A 9,477-nucleotide genomic window follows, 5' to 3' on the forward strand; every position below is an offset into this window, starting at 1 on the left:
AGAGCAAGGTCTAGAGCACTGTCATTTCTTTTGCAGTGCCAATTTCAATAGGAATTGCTGTGTATAGTAATTCACTCATTACTTGTTGTCCTTTGATGATGTGAACCATGTCTGCCTGACATTCTATCACCTCCAACACCATATATCATAACAGAATAATGCAAGAAAGTAATTTCTGAGTGCTTGCCATGGGCCCGGCACTTTCCTGTGCACTTTACAGGCATTGCCTCTTGGGGGATATTTACCATCCCCACTTTACAAATGAGAAAACAGGGCATCAGTGACTTGCCTAAAGTCACACAGTAAGGGTCATACTCAGGATTTGAATCCCTATTGTCTGACTTCAGCATCAATGATAATATGATTATAACCCAATGCCATACAGTATTCAATACATATATTTCAATACATCAATATTAAAAGCAATAATGGCAGCCCTTATAATTTCCATGATTGTACATTGCTAGAAGACTGGAATCATGTCAGGTATTCCTTTGGTATTTTCCAGCACCCATCACAATGCTGCAATAGAATAACTGAATTGAAGTTTGCAGAAAGCAGGACTGCAGTAACAATTCGACCCATGGCAGTTGTCCTGAGTATAATGATTTAAGCTTTAAACATGGATCAAATTGCATAGTGTGCAGCATATGGAGTATTTCAAGATTATTAGGCCAACTCCTCTTTTTATGGACTCTTGTTTGCTCTCAAGACCATGACCTTGCTTAGCCTGGCACACTCAGGCCTCCACGACCTGCCCTTGACCCATCTCCAACTTTTTCCCCACTTCAGCTCCCCTAGCAGCCCTGGTGTCAACAGCCTATTGACTTTGTCTTGTCAAGAAGCTTGGGCTTTAACTTTTCAGGTGGAGAAGCTACTGAGGAGTTGTATTTGGCGGTGTGGCATGATTAGATCAGGTAAATTTAGGTGGAATACTGCAGACTAGATTGGAACTCATAGCCTGGACCACCATCAGGGGCACACAGCACTTATAGGTATACAATAAATCATTGTGAAAGGAAGAAAACAGAGGAGGAATTGCCCTTGGAAGAAGCCAGCTGAGTGATGATGAGTAATTAGCTGAAGAACATGGTCTTTGGTTTCTGGTTACAAATATAAGAGCATCTTAAAGGCGGTAGATTAAAAATTAATAATTTGGAGGATGTTCTTCAGGTTGTACAATTTCTCTGTTACCTACTCAGCACGTCACCAGGCAAAACCAGAGGAAAACAAGACAGAGCTCCCAATGTCAAGGAATTCACAGGACAGAGCTGACCTAAGAAAACCCGTGGCCCAGTTAGGAGGAAAAGGAGAAGGTAAGGGAAACACAGCCCTGCCCTGGTGACCAAGAGCCCTGAGTTCCAGTCGTGCCTGGGACTCCTTCATAATCTGCCTGGGGTTTACCAGTGGAAAGCCACAAAGCCAACTGAACCTGAACCTCAGACTCCAAACCTGTGCTCTTCACGACAGGAACAAATCAGCCTCCCTGACCTCCCCCATCACCCGCCTCACAGGACTGTGCAAGAGCCAGAAAAATCTCTAAAGAGCTATGCATCTGAAGCAGTTATCATGCACATAAGTATTTCTGTGCAAACCTCGAGGCTTAGAAATGAACTACCTGCAGCTCCCGGAGCAGAACCCTTTGGCAACTTCACATTTTACTTCTCATGTGTTCTCATTATTTAAATCAACCCTTTGAGAGGCTCATGCTGCAAATGGGCTGTATTTAGTGTGTCCAGGGACTCCAGTGTCATCCCCCACCCTCCTTTTCCCTTTTCCTCTCTGTTGCTCTCCCTGTTTGTGCAAACCACCTCAAATGATTTCTATGCTTTACCAGAAATAGAATGTTAAACACTATTTTATTCATTACCAGTAATAGCCTGTTTTTTGGTTTTGTTGTGTGTGTGTGTGTGTGTTTTGTGTTGTTTTGTTTTGTTTTTCTGTCTCACTATGAAACCAACATGCATTCAAAAACAGTGTCATGGGCGTTTGTTTTCTCTCACATAATTCCTAATTCTCTCAAATAATTCCTAAGGCTTCCTCTGGCTCTGACACTGTGTGCTTTTTCCTATTCTAAACATGCCTATGGAGTTCATTACCCCTACCATGGTTTGCCCTGTTTTAAGAGTCCTGCTCTGAACAGAGAGCAGCATTCTCAATGACTGTGTTCAATTCTTTCACTGTTTTTCAGTTTGCACGTACACTAAGGGAAGTGAGGAAGCGGGTTATAGTATGGTTCCTGCCCTTGAGATACAGGGATAATGAGATCTCTCACAGACCCGCAGATGTTCGTATCATTTCACATCCCAGAACAGGCATCCTCCCTTCACTCCACGTCACAGGGATATATATATGTTCCCAGGTACCACAGCACTGTTAAGAGGTCGCTCTGATTATAGATCTTACAGAACTCATATTTCATCCACAGAATGTAGAGCTTTTATAGTTTCTAATGTCCAGGCAGAAAAAAGGATATTTAAGGACTCTGAAATAACATGGCAGGAAATTGAGATTCACTTACTGCATATAAAGTGATCGAAAAATCCCCTCTTTCACTATCTCTTTTCCTCTTGGGTCTGTGGTTCACAAACTGCAGAGCATAAATCGTGAAGCAAACCATGCTGGAATATCAATAAACCCACATCGACCCGAGGCAGGAACTCAGCTTGCAGTGTGGGGACTTTTTTTTTTTTTTTTTAGACGTTGGTTGGCAGCCAGGTTGATGAAAGGAGAAACCAAAGAGAATAACAGCTTTGCAGCAGCAAAAAAGAGAGTTAGAATTCAGGAAATATAAGCCATGTGCCTCTCTGTAAATTCATGAGGAATGAAATCTCACTGGTGGGGTGGGGAACAGTGTAAATAATAAAAACACCAACACTATGCCAGAGAAAGGCTACAAACCCCAAGTCTGTGTAGTCTCCAAATGTCATGGGTTGAATTGTGTCCATCCCTACCCACCCCTACCCCTAGCAACATCCATATATTGAGGTCCTAAAGCTCGGCATGTCAGAATGTGACCACATTTGGAAATAGAGTCTTTACAGAGGTAAACAAGCAAAAGCAAGGTCATTAGGGTGGGTCCTCATCCCATCTATGGGACTGGTGTCCTTATACAAAGGTGAAATTTGGACACAGACATGCAAAGCCTGAAGCTGATGCACGCACACAAGCCCACACTGGTGTGAGCATGGCTGGGGCCCCACGGGGGGATAGACGTGGACCAGGGGCAAGAGTGATAAACTAGAAACAGCTTGAGTTGCTGGAAAACCAAGTGTGTTGTAGACAAGAGCTCAGCATGAAACCAGACCTGCCGGCAGGCCCCAGATTGTGGAGAGCTTTCAGGTCCAGCTTAAGTGATTTATTTAAGACCAATGGCTGGTGAGTAGCAGAGATAAGAGTTAGGTCTTCTTTCTCCCAATCCAGTGCTGACTCTACTAAGTCATAATAATGGCTAACATGTATTAGTAGTGATAATAAGACATTGAGCACATTAAACCATTCCATCTTTACAAGCACCCAATAAAATAGATATCATCATTCCTAATTCCACTTTTCCAATAAAAACTCTGAGACTTAAATGGGCAGTTTAAGTATTGCTCAAAGACACACAGCTGGTAAGTAAGTATCAGTTTTCTTTCTTTTTTTTTTTAGACAGAAGTTTCACTTTTTTTGCCCAGGCTGGAGTGCAATGGTGTGATCTCGGCTCACTGCAACCTCCGCCTCCTGGGTTCAAGCGATTCTCCTGCCTCAGCCTCCTGAGTAGCTGGGACTTACAGGCATGTGTCACCATGTCCAGCTAATTTTTTTGTATTATTAGTAGACACAGGGTTTCACCATGTTGACCAGGCTAGTCTTGAACTCCTGACCTCAGGTGCCACCGGCCTTGGCATCCCAAGGTGCTGGGATTACAGATGTGAGCCACTGCGCCTGGCCGAATATCAGTTTTCTTAACCATTGTCACTGTCTTATGGTTCTTCTGTGTTGTCTTCTGTGGCATGAGTATGTACAGGAGAAAAAGCTCGGCTTATATAACGCATTTGAGATGGGAAAATTCAAATACGTGTGATTGTGCAAGTTATAAGGTTATATTTACTGAAAAGAGTACCACTTTATCCATTTATTTCTCAATATGGTAAAAATTGACATGAATTTCAGGGATACTTAATATTTGTCTTCAATGGAAACAGCAAAACAGAGCCCAGAGTGACTTTTCTCTTGCTTTGCCTGTCTACATCTCATAGTGGTGTCCTGGGGAGCATTTTGGTCAAATACAATTAATGTGCTGATGCATTTATCCTTGAGAATCTCAAATATATCTATCTTGCGACCATCTAGAAGAAGAGTGTCTTATGAAGAAAATGTGATTTAAGAAAAGGAAAATGAACCCTCAACCCTTATCTGGACTAATAAGCAATTATTTGTCAGAAAAGTTAGGGTTGGGCAGGAGAATTACCCCTGAATGCTACCATGAGCTCTAACTCCCTGCAGTTAGTTCTACATCAGTGTTTTGATGGAATGAGTGAAAATACTATGTTGGAATAATGACTTCCAAAGAATTGAGGAAAATTAAAGTCCACCAATCTCTGTTTTTAGCACAGTGCTGAGTGTGTGTGTGTGTGTGTGTGTGTTCCACACTTGATGCTGTGTTAGGGAGAGAACACAAGACAGGAAGCTGTTTTCTTGATGCAGAGCCAGGCTGAGAAAAGTAAATACCAGAATGTGTACGGTGTCAGATGGGCAGAGGCCCAGTAGAGAATGGAGCAAAGGAAACTACAAGGACAGCAACCTCAAGGCTGGGGAGTTCAGCGTGCAAAGAAGATCGACCTGGCATTGGTGCTTAAGGTACGTTCACTAGTGCTGAGCTTGAAGTCAGGGGGATCAGAGGCTATGGTGGTCCCCTAAGAGTATGTGGATTACGTGTCGGCCAGGGCCAGTGCTGGATCTCCACAAAAGGCAGGGCTGGAGAAAGTGGCAGAAGACTTCAGAGGGAGCAGTGTCCTCATGGTTAAAGGCTCCCACATTCAAATCCACACTTGAGCTTGGGCAATTACACCACCTTATAGGCCTCAGCTTCCTCATCTGTAAGTTTATGATAAATCATAGTCTTGATTTGATGCGGATTTGTGAACAGCAAGTAAAATAATTTCTATAAAACACTTAGCACAGCCCCTGCCCTAGAGTTAATGCACGACAGATATTAGCAATGATGATTATTATTTGAAGAGCTGACATCTGAGCTGGGCCGTGAAAGACGAGTATTTTGCTAGGTGGAAAAGGGTGGGGGAGGACATTCCAAGGAGCGAGATTAACATTGGAATCGATTTTCCAGGCCAAGAAGAAAAATACCTCTTTTGTGAAAAGTTCCTTTTTAGCCTGACTGTTGGAAAAAGCAAGCCAAGAATTTCATATGGGAAATGGGATCTGAAACTCCACCTTTCATTCTGAAATCCAGGAGATAAAGTTTGCATTTTATTATTCCCAGTGGGTTGGTCTTTTTTTCTTAACCTCCATTTCCACTTCCCCTCAAAGTACTTTGCTAAAGCATTTTGCTCTCACACCAAGAAACAAATAAGTTGTTTTGGAGCATATAGGGATGTTGGTAAATGAAAACACGAAAGCTTTTTAAGTTGATCAGCGCCATCGGTCATTGGTTGGTCAAACATGTATTGGGTTTTTTCTCCATGCCAGACACTATTCTCAGTTAGAGGATATAAAAGTACTTACATCATTATCCCTGCCTTTGGGGGGCTCTGACTAATGAGGAAGAAGAGGAGGTAACCAAACAATTATGATTTCAAAGGACAGAGGAAACAGCGAGGTGCCCAGCAAAGACCAGCACAGCGTGGAGGGCCAAGGGGAATGTCACATGATAGCTAAAATCAAAATTAACCTCTTAAAATTCCTCTCTGGAAAGAATGTTGGAGTTCAGCTGACTATATAAGACGGAGGCTGTTCTCCAAGCCCCACCTGGTGAATATGATGAAGTGTGCATGACTCGGCCCCATATATAAGCTCTAGAAAGCTTCTATCCCATTGATAACCACATTTGTTAGGGGAACCTTTTCCTCCCACTGGTGTTTCACACTTTCAATTTCCTCCTTCTGAAAGAAAAAGTTTAATCAGGGTTGAATTAAATTATAAATGTTAATGCTGGGATAATTACCTCTGCTTTCAGAAGAATTATCTTTAATAACGCATTTCATTCATCAGCCCTGAACGCGGTTTTGAACCTACCCCCTCCTGATGTGGCGGAAGCAGGCTGGAGCTGGGTTTCCAGGGCAGACTGTGGCTTTCAGGCTTTATCAGGCATCAAGGGCTCGTGTCCCACATGGAAGGCAGCGTCCGGTCACTGCTCATTTAGTGTCAGCATGCAATGTACAGTCACACAGCTGTGTGGGGATTCTTGGAACTCAATGAAGATGACTCACAGGGCTGGGGGTAGGAAGGACAGCCCCTTGGGGTGCTGGGGAAGCCCGAGGGAAGCAAGTTTAGTCAGGCCTCCTGGGCGGCCTCCCTGAGAACAAGTCACTGGAGACAACATTTTTCTTTTCTTTCTTTTTTATGTTTTGGGACGGAGTTTTGCTTGTCGCCCAGGCTGGACTGCAATGGCGCAATCTTGGCTCGCTGCAACCTCGGCCTCCTGGGATCAAGCCATTCTCCTGCCTCAGCCTCCCAAGTAGCTGGGATTACAGATATGCACCAACATGCCTGGCTGATTTTTGTATTTTTAGTAGAGATGGGGTTTTGCCATGTTGGTCAGGCTAGTCTCGAACTCCTGACCTCAGGTGATCCACTCACCTCGGCCTCCCGAAGTGCTGGGGTTACAGTATGAGCCACTGCACCGGGCCGGAGACAACATGTTTCTATCCCAGTCTTGCTGGCTCTTCCAGGCAGGAAGCTGGGATGTAGCCGGTACAAGCCCTCGAGGCAGAACAAGACAGACTTCTGCCCTCCACCCCACCAGCTCTGACATTTTCTGTGCGTACCTTGCCTAAAGTCTCTAAAGGCATAGGTTTCCCACTGTAAAATGGGTTAGGAAAACCTGCCCTATAGAGTTGTAATGATAATAAAGATAGAAACACTTCCTTAACTGCCAGAAAAACTCTAAGTAAAATCATAAATGCCTAGCCTAAGTCACTATGAGTTCCTTTCTGTCTCACTGATAGATTGTGAGCAGGACACACGCTCACATTTTTGGGGTGCTCCGTGTCCTAACACAGCAGGAGTGTTAGGTGAACAAGTGACGAATAGTTGTGTTGCAGGAATATCTACGTAGGAGGCTCCAGTGTCTCATCTATGAGATATATCATTTTTATTTTCACTCCCAGCACCAGAGAACCGGCACCTGAGAAAGGCAGAGAATAGAACTCAGCATTACCGACTTGGAGTCAGGAGCTCCAGATCTGCAACTCATTTCACCTCCTTGGACCTCAACTCCTTTCTACAGGGGGAAGTTTGGGCTTGTGAAGATATTAGATACCTTCCAGCTCTACTTGCTCTAAGGAAGAAAGCCAGTATTTCTTGAATGCCTACTATGTGCCCAAACCTGGGCAGTGCTATGGGGCATTAGGTGACAATTCAGTGGACACGAAGCCTCTCGCCCATCCCTGATTCAGGTGCCCAGTGCAGAATCACCCTTGGGGGCTCACCTGTACACTGTGGAATGGGATGTTGGGCTGGTGAGAAGGCAAGAGGCGTGGCTGGTGGCTGGAGATATGCATTGCAGTGCCCTAAGTTGCGGGGTGGTGCCTCCAGGAGCCTGTAGTATCTTCTCTAACACCATAAGTATCCAGGAGTCAGAGGGAGTGTGATGTTAAATAGCAAATAATAAACACCATGACGGACCGAGAGAGACAGTGGAAAAAACAAAAAGCTTTATATTCTAGTGCCTTTACTAACACTTTTTTCCCTCGTTTTTGAACAAGGATCCCCACATTTTCATTTTGCAACAAGCCCTGCAAACTAGGTAGTCATTTGGGCCTGCCGAAGACTGCGTAACATGAATCCAATCATGAGAAAAGATCAGACAAACCCAACTGAAGGACCTTCAATCAAACCTCTCTCCTGCGAACTTCCAAGTATGAAAGTGTGGGAGGTGAAGGAAAGACTTAAGAACTGTTCCCAATTGAAGAAGGTAGAGCTAAACACAACAGGTATTTCTGAACTGAATCCATTTGCAATAAATGATACATTGGGAAAAATTGGTAAAACCTGAATGGTGTCTGAAGTTTAGACGATACCAATACATCAATGCTAATTTTTTTGATGGCTACATTGTATTTCTATAAGAGAATGCCTTGGCTTATAGAAAACACAGTAAAATATTCCAAGAGCATTGGGCATCATTATTTGGCTCTTTCAAATATTGGCAAATTACTTTACAATGTTTTAGAGAAAAAATTGTTTTGTATTATATCTGACACTTTTCTGTAACATTGAAATTGTTTCAAAAAAATTTTAAGAAAAAAGATCAAGCCATTTTTTTTGGGAAAAAAAAGAATGGCAAGCAAATTGAAACAAATGTGCAGAGCAGAGAGGTTACCTGGTGTGCCTAAAATTACTGCTGTCAGGGTCAGGAACTGGGGTGTCCACACGAGCCTCCTCTGTTCGAAGCCCTGGATTCTCTATCCCCTCCTGCTCCCTTGTTCAGAACACAAGGACTATGCTTCAAACTCCTTGCCTTGGCAGGCTGGCTAGAAATGGTTTGTTTCTGTGCTTACTGACCTTGTCTGACTTTCCAGACAACGCTCTGGATAATTTTTCTCTTGACTTTACAGGCTTAAATTTATCAGGTGCTTGAGAATCAAGTTTTGGCCACTGAACACCATGACCCGGTAGAGTTCTTATCAGTCTGTTTTTAGAAAGTGATGGAGAAGCTGTAACAGAGTCCAATATGCTTGGCCAAGGGTGCTAAGCAAGAAAATAGAATGACACAAATAAAATTTAAAGGGCTCTGGACTCAAGACATATGGAATGAGATGGATAGAGAATTATAATTCTTTAAAGTAAATAGTGGAGCAGGATAGGCCCTGATGCGGAAGCATAAAGAAATTCATAATCATGCATCACAAGCCTTTTCAGACCAGATGGCCTTTGCGATTTTTGAAAACTGAATAAGTAACTTCACATCAATAAAAATATAATCATCGATAAAAGTTCTTAGTTTTACCAAAAGCAGATTTTGCTGTGTGCTAGAAAAGTTTATAGTGTGCAGTTCATATATACATACATACATTTGGCAGATCATTAGCAGCGTCACTGAGACATATGACATCTTACAATGTGGCCCCTGCCTTCCATAAGCTCCTATTCTAAGGAGGGATGCAGAGAATTAAGTCAACTGAACAAGAGAACAGAGTGATGTACCTAGGAAAGACGCATGGACAGAATGCAGATACAGAAAAGGAAACGGAGCCCGACCAGGGAGGTCAAGATACACTTTCCTTCTAAACACATGGGAACATGGACAATCTGCTA

The 9,477-nt window shown here is 43.2% G+C and overlaps 1 long non-coding RNA gene across 1 annotated transcript; it reads left to right on the forward strand.

The window, feature by feature from the left end:
• The first annotated feature begins 4,728 nt into the window (after nucleotides 1–4,728).
• LOC135966708 (uncharacterized) lies at nucleotides 4,729–8,216 on the forward strand. Its single transcript, XR_010580252.1, has 2 exons — nucleotides 4,729–4,842; nucleotides 7,329–8,216. It is a non-coding gene; the product is annotated as an uncharacterized lncRNA (long non-coding RNA).
• The last annotated feature ends 1,261 nt before the right edge of the window (nucleotides 8,217–9,477 follow it).

The sequence above is a fragment of the Macaca fascicularis genome, chromosome 13, assembly GCF_037993035.2.
Source record: "Macaca fascicularis isolate 582-1 chromosome 13, T2T-MFA8v1.1".
NCBI classification, from domain to species: Eukaryota; Metazoa; Chordata; class Mammalia; order Primates; family Cercopithecidae; genus Macaca; species Macaca fascicularis.